At 46.6% G+C, this 18811-nt stretch overlaps 1 protein-coding gene across 2 annotated transcripts in view; it reads left to right on the top strand.

Annotated features, from left to right (window-relative positions):
• Positions 1–18811, top strand: part of LOC139259650 (vimentin-like) — a 159780-nt gene that overhangs the window by 37212 nt on the left and 103757 nt on the right. The window lies entirely within an intron of this gene.

The raw sequence follows: 18811 nt of genomic DNA, 5'->3' as shown, positions 1-18811 counted from the left end.
AAAGAAAAAGGTTGGGAATAATAATTCTAGAGCCCCCTGGATGTCGAGGGACTTACAGGGGAGGATAAAGGAAAAAAAGGGACGCTTATGTCATATACCAACAGCTAAATACTATAGAATCTTTAGAGGAATATAGAAAATTAAAAGGCAAAACTAAAAAGGATATTAGGAAACCTAAGAGAGAGCACAAGAAATTCTTGGCTAGCAAAATTAAGGAAAACTCTTAAGATGTTCTGTAAATATATTTAGAAACATAGTAAATAGGTGCAGGAGTAGGCCATTCAGCCCTTCGAGCCTGCACTGCCATTCAATGAATTCATGGCTGAACATGCAACTTCAATACCCCATTCCTGCTTTCTCGCCATATCCCTTGATCCCCCTAGTAGCAAGGACTACATCGAACTGCTTTTTGAATATATTTCGTAAATTGGCCTCAACAACTTTCTGTGGTAGAGAATTCCACAGGTTCACCACTCTCTGGGTGAAGAAGTTTCTCCTCATCTCGGTCCTAAATGGCTTACCCCTTATCCTTAGACTGTGACCCCTGGTTCTGGACTTCCCCAACATTGGGAACATTCTTCCTGCATCTAACCTGTCGAAACCCGTCAGAATTTTAAACATTTCTATGAGCTCCCCTCTCATTCTTCTGAACTCCAGTGAATACAAGCCCAGTTGATCCAGTCTTTCTTGATATGTCAGTCCCACCATCCCGGGAATCAGTCTGGTGAACCTTCGCTGCACTCCCTCAATAGCAAGAATGTCCTTCCTCAAGTTAGGAGACCAAAACTGTACACAATACTCCAGGTGTGGCCTCACCAAGGCCCTGTACAACTGTAGTAACACCTCCCTGCCCCTGTATTCAAATTTCCTCGCTATGAAAGCCAACATGCCATTTGCTTTCTTAACCACCTGCTGTACCTGCATGCCAACCTTCAATGACTGATGTACCATGACACCCAGGTCTCGTTGCACCTCCCCTTTCCCGAATCTGTCACCATTCAGATAATAGTCTGTCTCTCTGTTTTTACCACCAAAGTGGATAACCTCACATTTATCCACATTATACTTCATCTGCCATGCATTTGCCCATTCACCTAACCTATTCAAGTCACTCTGCAGCCTCATAGCATCCTCTTCGCAGCTCACACTGCCACCCAACTTAGTATCATCCGCAAATTTGGAGATACTACATTTAATCCCCTCGTCTAAGTAAGAGGGTAACTAAAGAAAGGGTAGGGCCTATTGGAGACCATGAGGGTAATCTTTGTGTGGAGGTAGAAGATGTTTTTAAGGTTCTTAATGAATACTTTGCATCTGTTTTCACAAAGAAAAGTAGCAATGTATGTGGTGTATGTAGCACACAAATCACTGACTCCAAACAGTCTGGTGTAAATCTAACTGCTGTGACCGTCGTCCTTTATTGTTCAGCTCCAGAGTGCCTGTTGCAGGTACTTCCAGGTTTCCCACCACAGCGCCCTCTGTGGTGTAGCATTGTGCTTACATTACATTTAAGGTACCAGGACGATACACACATCAATACATAACATCACCTTCCCCCCCCCCACCAGGACGCAGGACGACGATACATACATCAATACATAACATCACACTTGTCCAACGGAAGGCAGGTAGGCATAGACAGTGTGTTAGTATGGTACATGTTATCTGGTACATTAACTAGTTATTGACTGGTAACGGATCCCTGATTTCCTTGTTAGCCCTTATCATTAATTGTACTTCATATCCATTATTTTACACAAATACAGTGGCCATTCAGCATTAAAAAATTAATTCTTATTATAAGTTCGCCATCTCACATTAACATAGCTCATTTTAGACTCGCTCTGCCTTACAGAAGTCCTTTGTGGGGACCACCTCATGGTAAGGTCCTTTTAAGACTCCCGGATGCATTTCCTTTTTAAGGCGCCATCTTTGATGCAGGAGGATTCCACGAGGCTTCTCCTTGGGTGCCGCCATCTTTGATGCTCTGGACCGAGGCCGCCACCATCTTGTTCTCCGCTGCTCCGGATGCCCTCTGCCGTAGCAGCCTCCGCTCCCTTCCGCTGCCACCTGACTTGCCGCCTCTCCTGCGGCCGTCGTCGTTGCTTCTCCGGCGGCCACCGTAGCCGCCTCTCCTGCGGCACTCGTGGTCTCTCCAGTGGCCGCACTTGCTGCCTCCCCCGCGGCGGCCGCCATGGCTGCCGACCTCCAACTGCTGCCGCCGCCCGATTCTCCCTCTGCGTGGGCCCCTCCGATCCGCCGGCCATCCTGGATCCCTCGCACCCCGCCGGCTCACCCCCCTCCCACTAGGCCCCTCTCTGCAGGGCTGCTTGCCTGTGGGGGCTGAGGCTGCAGGATATCTGTGTGAGGTCCGGGGCTGGGGCTTGCTCTGCTTGCCTGTGGGTGGATTGAGGCTGCAGCTCCAGCTCGGTCGGCGCTGCTCTCTGGGGACCCGGGGCACGGCAGCACCCCGGGGAGCAGCAGCCTGTGGAGTGGTGAAGTCTTCCCAGCTCCCATGGACCGTCCCCATCCACCTCAGGCTAAGGAGCGTCGGCCCATCGCCTGCAATGACCCACAGAGGTAAACCGTGCGTCTCGTCCCCGTGGGATACCTGCACCATCGCTCTGCCAAGAACAGGTATTAGTTCCCTGGAGTAGGTACACAGCTTCGCCGTGACCGGGACTAGCTTGGGTCGTGCAGCTGGGTTAATCCACAGTTTATCAAAAGTTCTCCGACTCATCAACGACGGACCCGAGCCTGTGTCCACTTCCATACTCACAGGGACTCCGTTGATTTTTACTTCTCTTATTACTGGGGGCGAATCGTTGGTACACGTGTAAAGTCCCAACACCACATCATCTTCTGCCTGCTCCTTGCTGGATGGTGGTTCATTCCCCATCTCCTCAGCCTCATAGTGAGTCCGATTTCTTTTACACATACGCTGAAGGTGGCCTTTCGTGTGGCAGGTATTGCACGTGTACTCCGTAAATCTGGACTGGTGAGCCCCATGGCTTCCTCCACAACGCCAGCATAGTGCTGCTTGATTGGCCCCCCTCAGCGGACTCTTGAGTTCCAGGATCCCGAGGACCGTGCTCTCTGCCCCGGGCAGAGCTACGTTCTGCAATTTTGTCCGTGGTGGGCGCTATCCTGTGGACAGTGCCTGCCGGGTTCGAGACTGTGGATTATTTGCTTGGTGCTGCAAGTCGAGGTCATATGTGATGGTGATGGCCTTTGTCAGGGTGACTGTGGGTTCCATGGCTAACAGCTTGTGAAGGAGGCCCTCGTGGCCAATCCCCATAACGAAAACGTCCCGTAACGCCTCGTCAAGGTGTGTGCCAAAATCACACGGCGCCGCGAGTCTCCTGAGGTCCGCAGCATATTTGGTGACATCCTGGCCCTCAGATCTGCAGTGATGGTAAAATTTGTATCTGGCCATGAGGATGCTCTCCTTCGGTTTCAACTGGTCACGAATGAGTTCAGTCAGCTCCTCGTATGACTTGTCCCTGGCGCTCCCGGGTGCCAGCAAATCCCTGACGAGACAGTAAACCTCATCTCCACACTGGAGAGCAATATCGCCTTACGCTTATCTCTCATTGCGTCCCTGTCCTCCGTCAGGTCGTTTGCTGTGAAGTAGTACTCGAGCCTTTCCGTAAAGGCCTCCCAATCATTGCCCACGGTAAAATCCTTTAGCGAGCCCAGAGTAGCCATGGTTGCGTGGAGTTCGTCCGCTTCCTCGTTGCCAATGTGGTGTATGTAGCACACAAATCTGACTCCACACAGTCTGGTGTAAATCTAACTGCTGTGACCTTCGTCTTTTATTGTTCAGCTCCAGAGTGCCTCTCAGGTGTGGTGGTCAGCCTTTTATAGTGCCTGTTGCAGGTACTTCCAGGTTTCCCACCACAGCGAGGAGGAGTGTGATATTCTGGATGAAATAAATATAGTGAGAAAGGAAGTATTAAAGGGTTTAGCAGCTTTGAAAGTGGATAAGTCCCCAGGCCCGGATGAAATGCATCCCAGGCTGTTGAGCAAAGTAAAAGAGGAAATAGCAGAGGCCTTGACCATCATTTTCCAGTCCTCTTTGGATCTGGGCATGGTGCCGGAGGATTGGAGGACTGCTAATGTAGTACCCTTGTTTAAGAAGGGAGAAAGGGATAGGCCGAGTAATTACAGGCCTGTCAGCCTAACCTCAGTGGTGGGAAAATTATTGGAAAAAATCCTGAAAGACAGGATAAATCTACATTTGGAAAGGCAAGAATTAATTAGGGACAGTCAGCACAGATTTGTTAAAGATTGTGTTTGACTAAGCTGATTGAATTTTTTGACAGGGTAACCAAGAGGGTCGATGAGGGTAGTGCGTACGATGTAGTGTATATGGACTTTAGCAAAGCTTTTGATAAGGTCCCACATGGTAGACTGGTCAAGAAGGTTAAAGCCCATGGTATCCAAGGCAAGGTGGCAAATTGGATCCAAAATTGGCTTTGAGATAGGAAGCAAAGGGTAATGGTTGATGGATGTTTTTGTGACTGGAAGGATGTTTCCAGTGGGGTTCCGCAGGGCTCAGTACTGGGTCCCTTGCTTTTTGTGGCATATATCAACGATTTAGTTTTGAATATAGGGAGTATGATTAAGAAGTTTGCAGATGATACTAAAATTGGCTGTGTGGTTGATAATGAAGAGGAAAGTCATGGGCTGCAGGGGGATATCAATCTACTGGTCGGGTGGGCAGAGCAGTGGCAAATGGAATTTAATTCAGAGAAGTGTGAAGTAATGCACTTTGGGAGGGCTAATAAGGAAAGGGTATACACATTAAGCGGTAGGCCATTTAATAGTGTAGATGAACAAAGTGACCTTGGAGTGCTTGTCCACAGATCCCTGAAAGTGGCAGGCCAGGTGGATAAGGTGGTTAAGAAGGTATACGGAATGCTTGTCTTTATAAGAGCAGAGAGGTTATGCTTAAATTGTATAATACTTTGGTTAGGTCACAGCTGGAGTACAGTTTTGGTCACGGTATTATAGGAAGGACGTGATTGCAGTAGAGAGGGTGCAGAGGAAATTTGCTAGGATGCTGCCTGGAATGGAGAATCTTAGTTATGAGCACAGATTGGATAGGCTGGATTTGTTCTCATTGGAACAGAGGAGGCTGAGAAGAGACCTCATTGAGGTGTACAAAATATTGAGGGGTCTGGACATACTTTGATGCCGAGTACCTTAAAGGTCCCCTGCATCACCTGCCCGGTGAAGTGACTCCCTTTGTCGGACTCCACGTATTGTGGTAGTCCCCATCGGGGGAACACTTCTCTGACCAGGTTCCTAGCTGTTCCCAGGGCAGTGGCTGTTCGACATGGGAAGGCTTCCGCCCATTTCGTGAATGGGCCTATTTCCATTGGTAGAGGGGTCTATTACAAGGGGGCATTGTTTTAAGGTGGGTGATGGAAGGTTTAGAAGATTTGAGGGGAGCTTCTTTACGCAGAGGGTTGTGGGGATCAGGAACTTGCTGCCCGGAAAAGTGGTGGATGCAGAAACCCTCACCACTTTTAAGAGATGGTTGGATGGGCACTTGAAGTGCCGTAACCTGCAGGGATACGGACCTCGAGCTGGTAATTGGGATTAGACTGGATGACTTTTTGTTGGCCGATGCAGTATTAATGGTAAGTACTGCAGGGAATCGAATACAGCCAGGGTGATCTCCTGGACTAGTTTCGATCGCCTCGCTGAGTCGGAGAGAAATTTTCCCAGATTTTTTTCCCCTAAATTGGCCTGGGTTTTTATCTGGTTTTTGCCTCTCCCAGGAGATCACATGGCTCCGGTTGAGTTGGAGTGCAGAATGTTTCATATAAGGGGTGTCGCAGTTGTGTGAGATGGACTGGTTGGGCTGGGTGCTCTTTTCCTTTCCATCATTGTTCATAGGTTTATATGTAACCTTCAGGACTGCTGACCAAGGGCCATGCGGCTCTTTGTCGGCCGGCGTGAACACGATGTGTTTCTATGATTTGCCCTTATTATGACACGAGCTGCCCACAGAAAATAAATTACTGCTGCGTTATTTGAACATTCTTATTTTTTGAACACTGATCAAAACATTGCCTTAAACAAATAATTTCTGGGCTTTGAAATATATTTAAAATGCCATAAGGCTTTTCTGACTGTGAAGGGTTATAACTGATATATTCATCAGCTTAAGGCTTGACTTCTCCTTTGCCCTCTGATTTGATCTACATCAACCCTACAAACACCTCCACTCAACCACAGGCCACAGCCCACATCCTTACCAAACCCAAGTCCCATACCCCCATCACTCCTGTCCTTTTCAAGCTCAACCTGCTTCCATGTCCCAGCCTGTTGATTTCAAAATTCTGATCCTTGTTCTCAAATCACTCCACGACCTTGCCTCACCTTACCTTAGTTATTTCCTACTGCTTTACATTCCTGCATGCACACCTGTGCTCCTCTAATATTGGACGTCTCCTCATCGCTTCCCTCCTTTGATCTACCCTTGGTAGCCACTTATTTTGCCGTTATGCCCTTGCCCAAGACTGTGATTGCTAGATTTTTGTTTGGCGCTCGAGTGATTTGGAGCAATGGGAGGTAAATGGAGTTGATATACTGATCATGGGCAGAATACGCTCTCGGGGCTGAATTGCCTACTTCTGTTCCTATGCCTTTGGAATTCCCTTCACCTTGCTACCTCCCGTCATGCTTTCAAAAACTATCATAAAACCTCTGTCTTTGATCATGCCTATTGTTTCCCAACCTAGGGGCTGAAATTGCCCCTTTCTATAAGAGCCGTGATCGCCTCAAAGAGGCAGCCACAGGCCGCTAAGGATTCACTGCTCGGTTGGTGCAGAGGGGCCGCCATTTTGAAAATTGCCCTCCTTTCTTTTTGGAGCAGTGAATGGGACCGCCCCGGCCGTCTTTCAGCCCCATTGGGCAAGCGGCGACCCCTTACCGACTGACGGCGACCCCCTTTCCGCCCCACATGGGACATTGCCCCTCAGGAATGGATTGGCCACCGCTCAGTACCCCCGACAGCTTTCCCCAGCAGGAAGCTTCTTCTGGCTTGACGGCACACCCGCCCTTAAAGGGGAGGGCGCACTGCCGTGGCCACCATTTTATTTTACTTGTCGGTCGACTGCCAGGTCAGCCTGACAATGGTGGCCGCGGGTTCGGCCAGGCCGCCTCCAGGCAGCTTGGCACCCCTTCTTGGGTACCGGGTTGCTGGCCCGGCCAAAACCCTGCCTGGTGGCCCAGTAGGTGCCACTAACGTGGCTGCAGGATTCGCAGCGGCCCTTCCCTTTAACTGATGGGGAGGGATGTTGTAACCGTTCCGACCCGCCCGCACTTCTGCCCCGCTGGCGACCCCACATTCGCCCCGCTCCGAAAAAAAACAGAGCTGAATTTCCCCAGATTGTCCGCCGCAGAACAGTTAAAAAAACGGAAGGTGTGCCTCGTTGGGGCAGAGGGCAATTTCAGCCCCCTTTCCAATTCTCTCTCCTTTTCCCATGCTTAGTGTCTACTGCATCTCTTTCCACCGTAATGTAAAATACTCTGGTGCATTTTCTGCACATGAAGAGCGTACTATAAATGCAAGTTGAATTTGAACATGAATTTGTCAGTGCTCACTGAATTTTTCAATTGGTGCTATCAATGGACATCAGTGCTTGAAATATTTTAAAATCATCTGAAGGGAGAAATGGCAACATTGGATAGGAAAGAACCTTCAGGCTCCACCTGTGTGATGAGCCTAAGGAATCTCACTTCTCAGCAAAGAAGTCAAAAAAATAAGTAATGTAGGTGTGTAAGGACTGTGTCTTGTCTTGTCCTGACGGCAGCTTGTAGGCTTTAAATAAAGCTATGCCTAGCACTATCTACTGCAGTTGGTTGATTTGAGAAGCCAGCAAATATCCTCTCTTGAAAATCAACTAGATCCCAATTCTTCTCAAATGGGTGCTGAGATGCTAGTCACAACAGCTGATGTTGGTATTTCTTGAATCAATGTTTGGAGCCTCTTGTAGCTGTTTATCCATAATTCTTCCGCCAGCATTTGGATGATACTATTAACCATTCACTGAGTATGTTCAATGTGAAACTGTTAGAAATAAAGCTAAACAAGTACTTGGATGCACCTTCAGGCAATTGAAATGTCAAAACTGGTTATTGTAACCCTGTATAGCTCCCGAGTAAAGCCATGTTTAGAATACTTGTGCACCATTCTGGGCATCTTACCCTTAAAATGACTGATATATTGGAGAGGATTCAGAGAAGAGCAAAAGGGAAGCTTGCAGGAATTAAGGCTGTAAGTTGTGGATGCAGAACCATGCTGTTTTCATTGAGAAAAAAAGACCATGAACTGATGTGATCCTGTTCTTAAAAGTGTTGAAGAAGTGTATGGAGAATTTGGGTGAAACAAGTTATTTAATTTAAACCATATTACAGACCTAGAGAATAGGGCTACTAAATGTATGAGCCTCAAGTAAGGCTGCAGATCAGAAGCAATTTCTCACCGCTCAACCAACAAGCAAGAGTCCCATGACATTCAACGGCATTACTATCATCTAATCCCCCACCATCAACATCCTGGGGGGGTCACCATTGACCAGAAACTTAACCGGACCAGCCTCAAAAATACTGTCGCAACAAGAGCAGGTCAGTGTCTGGGTATTCTGCGGCAAATGTCTCACCTTCTGACTCCCCAAAGCTTTTCCACCATCTACAAGACACTAAGTCAGGATTGTGAATGGAGTGGCTGCAGTGTGTACCATCTACAAGATGCACTGCAGCAACTCGCCAAGGCTTCTTTGGCAGCACCTCCCAAACCCGCAACCTCTACCACCTAGAAGGACAAGTGTTATGTCCTTGGATACTCTAATAATGACTCCACGAGGCAATGTGTTGTACTTGAACTTTAGTGACCTTAGTCCTTTATTTGATAACTCCAGAGTGAGGATCACACCCGGTGGCCTGCCTTTTATACTAGGCCAGGGCACACCTGTACAGGTAACCTACAAGTCTCCCACTGCTGTGCCCTCTGGTGGCACACCTTGTGATAGAACCAACAGTAGCCATGTAGGATGCATGACAACAAGAACAGCAGGTGCATGAGTGCACCACCACCTCCAAGTTCCCCACCAAGTCACACACCATCCCAACTTGGAAATATTTTGCTATTCCTTCATCATCACTAGGTCAAAATCTTGGAACTCCCTCCCTAACAACATAGTGAGAGAGGAGGTATTAAAGGTTTAGCAGCTTTGAAATACATAAGTCCCCAGGCCCGGATGAAATGAATCCCAGGCTATTGAGCGAAGTTAAAGAGGAAATAACAGAAGCCTTGACCATCATTTTCCAGTCCTCTGGATTTGTGCATGGTGCCAGAGGATTGGAGGACTGCTAATGTGGTATCCTTGTTTAAGAAATGAGAAAGGGATAGGCCGAGTAATTACAGGCCTGTCAGCCTAACCTCAGTGGTGGGAAAATTATTGGAAAAAATCCTGAAACACAGGATAATCTACATTTGGAAAGTCAAGGATTAATTAGGGACAGTCAGCATGGATTTATTAAGGGGATGATCGTGCTTGACTAACCTGATTGAATTTTTTGGGGAGGTAATCAACAGGATCGATGAGGGTTGTGCGTACGATGTAGTGTATATGGACTTTAGCAAAGCTTTTGATAAGGTCCCACATGGTAGACTAATCACGAAGGGAAAAGTGGCAAGTTGGATCCAAAATTGGCTTGGAGGTAGGAAGCAAAGGGTAATGGTTGATGGATGTTTTTGTGACTGGAAGGATGTTTCCAGTGGAGTCCCTTGATTTTTATGGTATACATCAATGATCTAGATTTGATATTTGAGAGTATGATTGAGATTGAGTTTGCAGATGACACTAAAATTGGCTGTGTGGTTGATAATGAAGAGGAAATTCATGGGCTGCAGGAGGATATCAATCTACTGGTCAGGTGGGCAGAGCAGTGGCAAATGGAATTTAATTCAGAGAACTTTGGGAGTGCTAATAAGGAAAGGGTATAAACATTAAATGGTAGGCCACATAGAAGTGCGGATTGTTATGTATGGAGAAAGAGTCAGACTGAACACTGAACTCAAAGTAAAGTGTGACCTTAGTCTTTTATTGCAGGTCTCCAGAGTGCCTCTCCAACCTGTGAGGCCTCCTTAAATACCTGTGCTCCCAAGGGATTATGGGATCCCTTGGGACTCTAGGGGATGAGCCCTCTGGTGGCTGTACAGAGTATATACAAGTTTACATATATAACACAGATGAACAAAGGGACCTTGGAGTGTTTGTCCACAGATCCCTGAAAGTAGCAGGCCAGGTAGATAAGATGATTAAGAAGGCATACGGAATATGTGCCTTTATTGGCCGAGATATAGAATGCTTAAATTGTACAATAGTTTGGTTAGGCCACAGCTAGAGTACTGTGTGCAGTTCTGGTCACCGTATTATAGGAAGGACGTGATTGCACTAGAGAGGGTGTGGAGGAGATTTACTAGGATGCTGCCTGGAATGGAGAATCTTAGCTATGAGCACAGATTGGATAGGCTGGATTTGTTCTCATTGGAACAGAGGAGGCTGAGAGGAGACCTCATTGAGGTGTACAACATTTTGAGGGGCCAGGATATAGTGGATAGCAAGGGCCTATTTCCCTTGGTGGAGGGGTCAGTTATGAGGGGGCATAGTTTTCAGGTGGTTGGTGGAAGGTTCAGAGGGGATTTGAGAGTAGGCTTCTTCACGCGGAGGGTTGTGGGGGTCTGGAATTCACTACCTGGAAGGGTGGTGGATGCAGAAACCCTCACCACATTTAAATGGTGCTTGGATGGGCACTTGAAATGCCGAAACCTGCAGGGTTATGGACCTGGAGCTGGTAAGTGAGATTAGACTGGATAACCTCTTGTTGGCTGGTGCAGATACGATGGTAAGTACTACAGCGAATCGAATACGGCCAGTGTGATCTCCTGGACTAGTTTTGATCGCCTGGATGGGCCGGAGAGGAATTTTCCCAGATTATTTTTCCCCAATTGGCCTGGGTTTTTAATCTGGTTTTTGCCTCTCCCAGGAGATCACATGGCTCCGGTTGGGGTAGAGTGTAGAATGTTTTGGTGCAAGGGGTGTCGCAGTTGTCTGGGACGGACTGGTTGGGCTGGATGCTCTTTACCTTTCCGCCATTGTTCATTGTTCATAGGTTTATATGTAACCTTCAGGGCTGCTGACCGAGGGCCATGTGGGTATTTGTCGGCCGGCGCGGACACGATGGGCCAAAATGGCCTCCTTCTGCGCTGTAGATTTCTATGTTTCTAACACTGTAGAAGTACCTTCACCACACGGACTGCAGCAGTTCAAGGACGTGGCTCGCCGCCACCTTCTCAAGGGCAATTAGGGATGGGCATAAATGTTGGCCTTGCCAGCGATGCCCACATCCCATGAATGAATTTTTTTTAAATCATAAGAGTAGTGGTTATGTGAATCAAATACCCAGCCTAAACAATCAATACAATGTAGTTGAGCTTTAAAATAATATGATGGAGGATTTTCAATGTCGGGTGAATTACTAATATAAGCAATATTATGAGTGAATTACTAATATAAGCAATAATCTATGCTGTTTCAACCAGTTTTCTAAAAAAAACTATCTTTCTAAAAATGCCCCCACAAAACTAATATCTCCAAAAAGAAACAAAAGGAATAGAATCAAGAAAAGATCAAATCAATTGTGAAAATCTCAGTGCAGATCAAGTACCTGAACAACTTCACAATTTTGCACAAAATGTTGTTTGTTAGGGCAACAAACTTGCTATAACCTAATAATAGAGCTGGCTGGTGTGTTGAAAGATCTGTTAAACAAGGGGATGGCTAAATTGGATACCCCCGAAAACAGTTGAAGGCCCAAAATTGTAACTTTCGAGCGCTTCTTCAAGCTATCCTGCACTGCTTAAAGCCAGCCTGCACCTTTAAAAGGGGAGGTGCACTGTGGTTGGAACAGGTGTTGGAAATTGTGCAGGAAGTGAATCTGACCTGAGAAAAAGTAAAGAATGCCACCACATGGGAGAGAGCGTGCTCCAAGATTTTCCAACGCTGCACTACTGGCCTTGTGGAGGAGGTGGAAAGGAGGAGAGATATCATGTATCTGCAGAGAGCCAGGAGCCTTCCAGACACATGGTCAAAAGGCAGTGGAAGCAGACAGCTATGCAGGTCAATGCCAGGAGTTTAATCCTGAGGACTTCGATGCAGTGGTGCAAGAAGTTCAATGACCTCACATGAATGGTCAAGGTCATTGAATGCATCTTCAAATGCCATATCCTACCAAATGCATCATTAGCCTCAGCCACTCCACAATTCATCACACCCCAATCACTCACCGATCAACAATCTCTATCAATCAGGATTCTTTCCTAACATTCATGTGCTCAACTGCACCCTCACACACTTCGCACTGATGCAAACCTTACACCTACATCTCACAGCTTGGACACACTGCCAGGTATTCAACAATGACAGCCACATCGTCCAACCAAATTCCACAACACTCACTGGCACACTTCCATCTCTTTGCAGGACAATGTGGCGAACAACCAGAGAAAGCTGGAGCCAATCTAAAGGGGAAAATGTGCCTGCATGTCCTAACCCCCTGAGAGGTGCTGGCCATTATTGGAACGGGCACTGCTGGCCAACGGCGGGGCTGAAACTATTGAAGGTGACTGTATCCTAACCCTAAACCTCCCTCTCATATCCCACTTCCCCCTCATCCCACAATCTCTTCTATCTTACAAGCTGCAGATGGTGTAAGCATATATCTCTTCACAGAATTATAGAAATTTACAGCACGGAAGGCCATTTCGGCAAAGCTATCCAACCCAATCACGCTTTCCAGCTCTTGGTCCGTAGCCCTGTAGGTTACGGCACTTCAAGTGCACATCCAAGTACTTTTTAAATGTGGTGAGGGTTTCTGCCTCTACCACCCTTTCAGGCAGTGAGTTCCAGATCCTCACCACCCTCTGGGTGAAATAATTTCCCCTCAAATCCCCTGTAAATCTCCAATCAATTGCTTTAAATCTATGCTCCCTGGTTGTTGGTCCCTCTGCTGAGAGAAAAAGGTCCTTCCTATTCACTCTTATCTAGGCCCCTCATAATTTTATACACCTCAATAAAGTCTCCCCTCAGCCTCCTCTGTTCCAAGGAAAACAAACCCAGCCTATACAATCTTTCCTAATAGCTAAAATTCTCCAGTCCAGACAACATCCTCATAAATCTCCTCTGTACCCTCTCTCGTGCAATCACATCTTTCCTGTAATGTGGTGACCAGAACTGCATACAATACTCTAGCTGTGGCCGAACTAAGTTCAAGCATAACCCTCCTGCTCTTGTATTCTATGCCCAGCTCTTTACAATATACATTAACGATTTAGATGAAGGAATTGAGTGTAATATCTCCAAGTTTGCAGATGACACTGAACTGGGTGGCAGTGTGAGCTGTGAGGAGGACTAAGAGGCTGCAGGGTGACTTGGACAGGTTAGGTGAGTGGGCAAATGCATGGCAGATGCAATATAATGTGGATAAATGTGAGGTTATCCATTTTAGGGGCAAAAACACAAAGGCAGAATATTATCTGAATGGCGACAGATTAGGAAAAGGGGAGATGCAATGAGACCTGGGTGTCATGGTTCATCAGTCATTGAAAGTTAGCATGCAGGTACAGCAGGCGGTGAAGAAGGCAAATGGTTTGTTGGCCTTCATAGCTAGGAGATTTGAGTATAGGAGCAGTGAGGTCTTACTTCACTTGTACAGGGCCTTGGTGAGGCCTCGCCTGGAATATTGTGTTCAGTTTTGGTCTCCTAATCTGAGGAAGGACGTTCTTGCTATTGAGGAACTGCAGCGAAGGTTCACCAGACTGATTCCAGTGATGGCTGGACTGACATATGAGGAGAGACTGGATCAACTGGGCCTTTATTCACTGGAGTTTGGAAGGATGAGAGGGGATCTCATAGAAACGTATAAAATTTTGACGGGACTGGACAGGTTAGATGCGGGAAGAATGTTCCCGATGTTGGGGAAGTCCAGAACCAGGGGACACAGTCTTAGGATAAGGGGTAGGCCATTTAGGACTGAGATGAGGAGAAACTTCTTCACTCAGAGAGTTGTTAACCTGTGGAATTCCCTGCCGCAGATCAAGGGGTATGGAGAGAATGCGGGAAAGGGGTACTGAGGGAATGATCAGTCATGATCTTATTGAATGGTGGTGCAGGCTCGAAGGGCCGAATGGCCTACTCCTGCACCTATTTTCTATGTTTCCTGCAGTCCGCAGCTTTCTTCTTCATTATCAACCACACAGCCAATTTTTGTATCATCTGCAAACTTCTTAATCATACCCCCGACATTCAAGTCTGAATCGTTGATATATTGACCTTGTACTAAGCCCTGCGGGCCCCTGCTGGAAACAGCCTTCCTATACACAAAAACATCCATCAACCATTACCCTTTGCTTCCTGCCTCTGAGCCAATTTAGGATCTAACTTGCCACTTTGCCTTGGATCCCATGGGCTTTTACTTTAGTGACCAGTCTGCCATGTGGGACCTTATCAAAAGCCTTGCCAAAATCCATATACACTACATCAAACACACTACCCTCATCGACCCTCCTTGTTACCTCTTCAAAATATTCAATCAAGTGATTCAGACACGGCCTTCCCTTAACAAATCCATGCTGACTGTCCTTGCTTAATCCGTGTCTTTCTAAATGAAGATTTATCCTGTCCCTCAGAATTTTCTTCAATAATTTTCCCACCACCAAGGTTAGGCTGACTGGCCTGTAATTACTCGGTCTGTCCCTTTCACCCTTTTTAAACAAAGGTGCAATGTTAGCAGTTCTCCAGCACCACACCTGAAGGCAGAAAAGATTGGAAAATGATAGTTAGAGCCTCTGTTATTTCCTCTTTTGCTTCTCTTAACGGCCTAAGATACATTTCATCCGCGCCTTGGAATTTATCCACTTTTGAAGCTGCTAAACCCCTTAATACTTCCTCTTCCACTATGTTTATTTCATCTAATATTTCACACTCACCCCTCCCTGATTTCAATGTCTGCATCGCCCTTCTCTTTTGTGAAAACAGATGGAAAGTGTTCACTATGAACCACACCCACGTCTTCCGCCTCCACACGCACAATACCTTTATGGTCTCTAATAGGCACTACTCTTCAGTTATCCTAAGAACATAAGAAATCAGAACATAAGAAATAGGAGCAGGAGTCGACCATTTGGCCCCTCGAGCCTGCTCCGCCATTTAATAAGATCATAGTTGATCGGATCCTCTTGTTCTTAATGTATTTATAAAACATCTTTGGGTTTTCCTTGATTTCACTTGCCAAAATGTTTTCATGCTCTCTCTTTGCTTTCCTAATTTCCTTTTTAATTTCACCCTTGCACTTTCTATACTCTAGGATTTCTGCAGTATTGAGCCCTCGGTATCTGTCGTAAGCCTCCCTTTTTTCTTTATCCTACCCTGTATGTCCCTTGACATCCAGAGGCTCTAGATTTGTTAGTCCCACCCTTTTTCTTTAAGGGAATATACTTGCTCCGAACCCTCAGAATCTCCTCCTTGAATGCCTCCCACTGCTCGGACACTGATTTACCTTCCTGTAGGACTCCTGTCCTACCTGCCTGGTCCTCTTTTGTCTGTCTGGCTGTCACCCATCTCCTCTGCCTACATAAGAACATAAGAATTAGGAACAGGAGTAGGCCATCTAGCCCCTCGAGCCTGCTCCCCCATTCAAAAAGATCATGGCTGATCTGGCTGTGGACTCAGCTCCACTTACCCGCCCGCTCCCCATAACCCTTAATTCCCTTATTGGTTAAAAATCTATCTATCTGTGATTTGAATACATTCAATGAGCTAGCCTCAACTGCTTCCTTGGGCAGAGAATTCCACAGATTCACTACCCTCTGGGAGAAAAAATTCCTTCTCAACTCGGTTTTAAATTGACTCCCCCGTATTTTGAGGCTGTGCCCCCTAGTTCTAGTCTCCCCGACCAGTGGAAACAACCTCTCTGCCTCTATCTTGTCTATCCCTTTTCATTATTTTAAATGTTTCTATAAGATCACCCCTCATCCTTCTGAACCCAGCGAGTAAAGACCCAGTCTATTCAATCTATCATCATAAGGTAATCCCCCTCATCTCCGGAATCAGCCTAGTGAATCGTCTCTGTACCCCCTCCAAGGCTAGTATATCCTTCCTTAAGTAAGGTGACCAAAACTGCACGCAGTACTCCAGGTGCGACCTCACCAATACCCTGTACAGTTGCAGCAGGACCTCCCTGCTTTTGTACTCCACCCCTCTCGCAATGAAGGCCAACATTCCATTCGCCTTCCTGATTACCTGCTGCACCTGCAAACTAACTTTTTGGGATTCATGCACAAGGACCCCCAGGTCCGTCTGCACCACAGCATGTTGTAATTTTTCCCCATTCAAATAATATTCCCTTTTACTGTTTTTTTTTCCAAGGTGGATGACCTCACATTTTCCAACATTGTATTCCATCTGCCAAACCTTAGCCCATTTGCGTAACCTATCTAAATCTCTTTGCAGCCTCTCTGTGTCCTCTACACAATCCACTTTCCCACTAATCTTTGTGTCATCTGCAAATTTTGTTACACTACACTCTGTCCCCTCTTCCAGGTCATCTATGTATATTGTAAACAGTTGTGGTCCCAGCACCGATCTCTGTGGCACACCACTAACCACCGATTTCCAACCCGAAAAGGACCCATTTATCCCGACTCTCTGCTTTCTGTTAACCAGCCAATTCTCTATCCATACTAATGCATTTCCTCTGACTCCGCGTACTTTTATCTTCTGCAGTAATCTTTTGTGTGGCACCTTATCGAATGCCTTTTGGAAATTTAAATACACCACATCCATCGGTACACCTCTATCCACCACGCTCGTTATATCCTCAAAGAATTCCAGTAAATTAGTTAAACATGATTTCCCTTTCATGAATCCATGTTGCGTCTGCACACTCTTAAGCTGCGGGATGGCCCCCTCCTGGGTGGTAGTGTGAGCTGTGAGGAGGATGCTATGAGGCTGCAGAGTGACTTGGATAGGTTAGGTGAGTGGGCAAATGCATGGCAGATGAAGTATAATGTGGATAAATGTGAGGTTATCCACTTTGGTGGTAAAAACAGAGAGACAGACTATTATCTGAATGGTGACAGATTAGGAAAAGGGGAGGTGCAACGAGACCTGGGTGCCATGGTACATCAGTCATTAAAGGTTGGCATGCAGGTACAGCAGGCGGTTAAGAAGGCAAATGGCATGTTGGTCTTCACAGCGAGGGGATTTGAGTACAGGGACAGGGATGTGTTACTACAGTTGTACAGGGCCTTGGTGAGGCCACACCTGGAGTATTGTGTACAGTTTTGGTCTCCTAACTTGAGGAAGGACATTCTTGCTATTGAGGGAGTGCAGCGAAGGTTCACCAGACTGATTCCCGGGATGGCGGGACTGACATATCAAGAAAGACTGGATCAACTGGGCTTGTATTCACTGGAGTTCAGAAGAATGAGAGGGGACCTCATAGAAACGTTTAAAATTCTGACGGGTTTTGACAGGTTAGATGCAGGAAGAATGTTCCCAATGTTGGGGAAGTCCAGAACCAGAGGTCACAGTCTAAGGATAAGGGGTAAGCCATTTAGGACCGAGATGAGGAGAAACTTCTTCACCCAGAGAGTGGTGAACCTGTGGAATTCTCTACCACAGAAAGTTGTTGAGGCCAATTTACGAAATATATTCAAAAAGCAGTTCGATGTAGTCCTTACTACTAGGGGGAATCAAAGGGTATGGCGAGAAAGCATGAATGGGGTACTGAAGTTGCATGTTCAGCCATGAACTCATTGAATGGCGGTGCAGGCTCGAAGGGCCGAATGGCCTACTCCTGCACCTATTTTCTATGTTTCTATGTATTAGGAATAGTTTTCTAGACCAATATGTCGAGGAACCAACCAGGGAGCTGGCCATCCTGAATGGGTATTGTGTAATGAGAAGGGACTAATTAGCAATCTTACTGTGCGAGGCCCCTTGGGGAAAAGTGACCATAATATGGTAGAATTCCTTATTAAGATAGAGAATGACAAAGTTAATTCGGAAACTAGGGGCCCAAGTTTCCACATGATTTGCGCCTGATTTTTAGGAGCAACTGGTGGAGAACGGACTATTTTAGAAATCGCAATTCTCCACATTTTTTTTTCTGCAGTTCTAGTCAGGTAGAACAGTTCTACTTTGGAACAGAATTTTTTCTTCAAAAGGGGGCGTGTCCGGCCACTGACGCCTGATTTCAAAGTTTCCACAGTGAAAACGTACTCCAAACTAAGTTAGAATGGAGCAAGTGAAGATTTTTGTCGAACTGAAAAAACCTGTTCTACACATTAAAAAATCTGGTGCAGGTTACAAATTAGGCGTCCAGAACGAGGGGGGGGGGGGAGGGGGGGAAGTCATTAAATTCTACAATAAATCCTAATTTATACTTCTACAAATATTATACAAATAAATCCAACCTGAATAAACATTTATAAGCAAAGAAAAGATTAAATAAACCATCTTCCTACCTGTGTGAAAGTGCTTCAGGCAGGGAGAATGCTGCAGACGTTCGTTCCCGCGTGGGGGGGGGGGGGGGGGGGGGAGAAAGCCGTTCGTTCCCGGGGGGGGGGGGGAGGAGCAAGCCGTCCGTTCCCGCGGGGGGGGGGGGGGGGGGAGGAGCAAGCTGTTCGTTCCCACGGGGGGGGGGGGGGGAGAGAGAGAGGAGAAAGCCG

The sequence above is a fragment of the Pristiophorus japonicus genome, chromosome 3 (genome assembly GCF_044704955.1).
Source record: "Pristiophorus japonicus isolate sPriJap1 chromosome 3, sPriJap1.hap1, whole genome shotgun sequence".
Classification (NCBI taxonomy): Eukaryota; Metazoa; Chordata; class Chondrichthyes; family Pristiophoridae; genus Pristiophorus; species Pristiophorus japonicus.
This window is presented reverse-complemented; position numbering and strand designations above follow the sequence as displayed.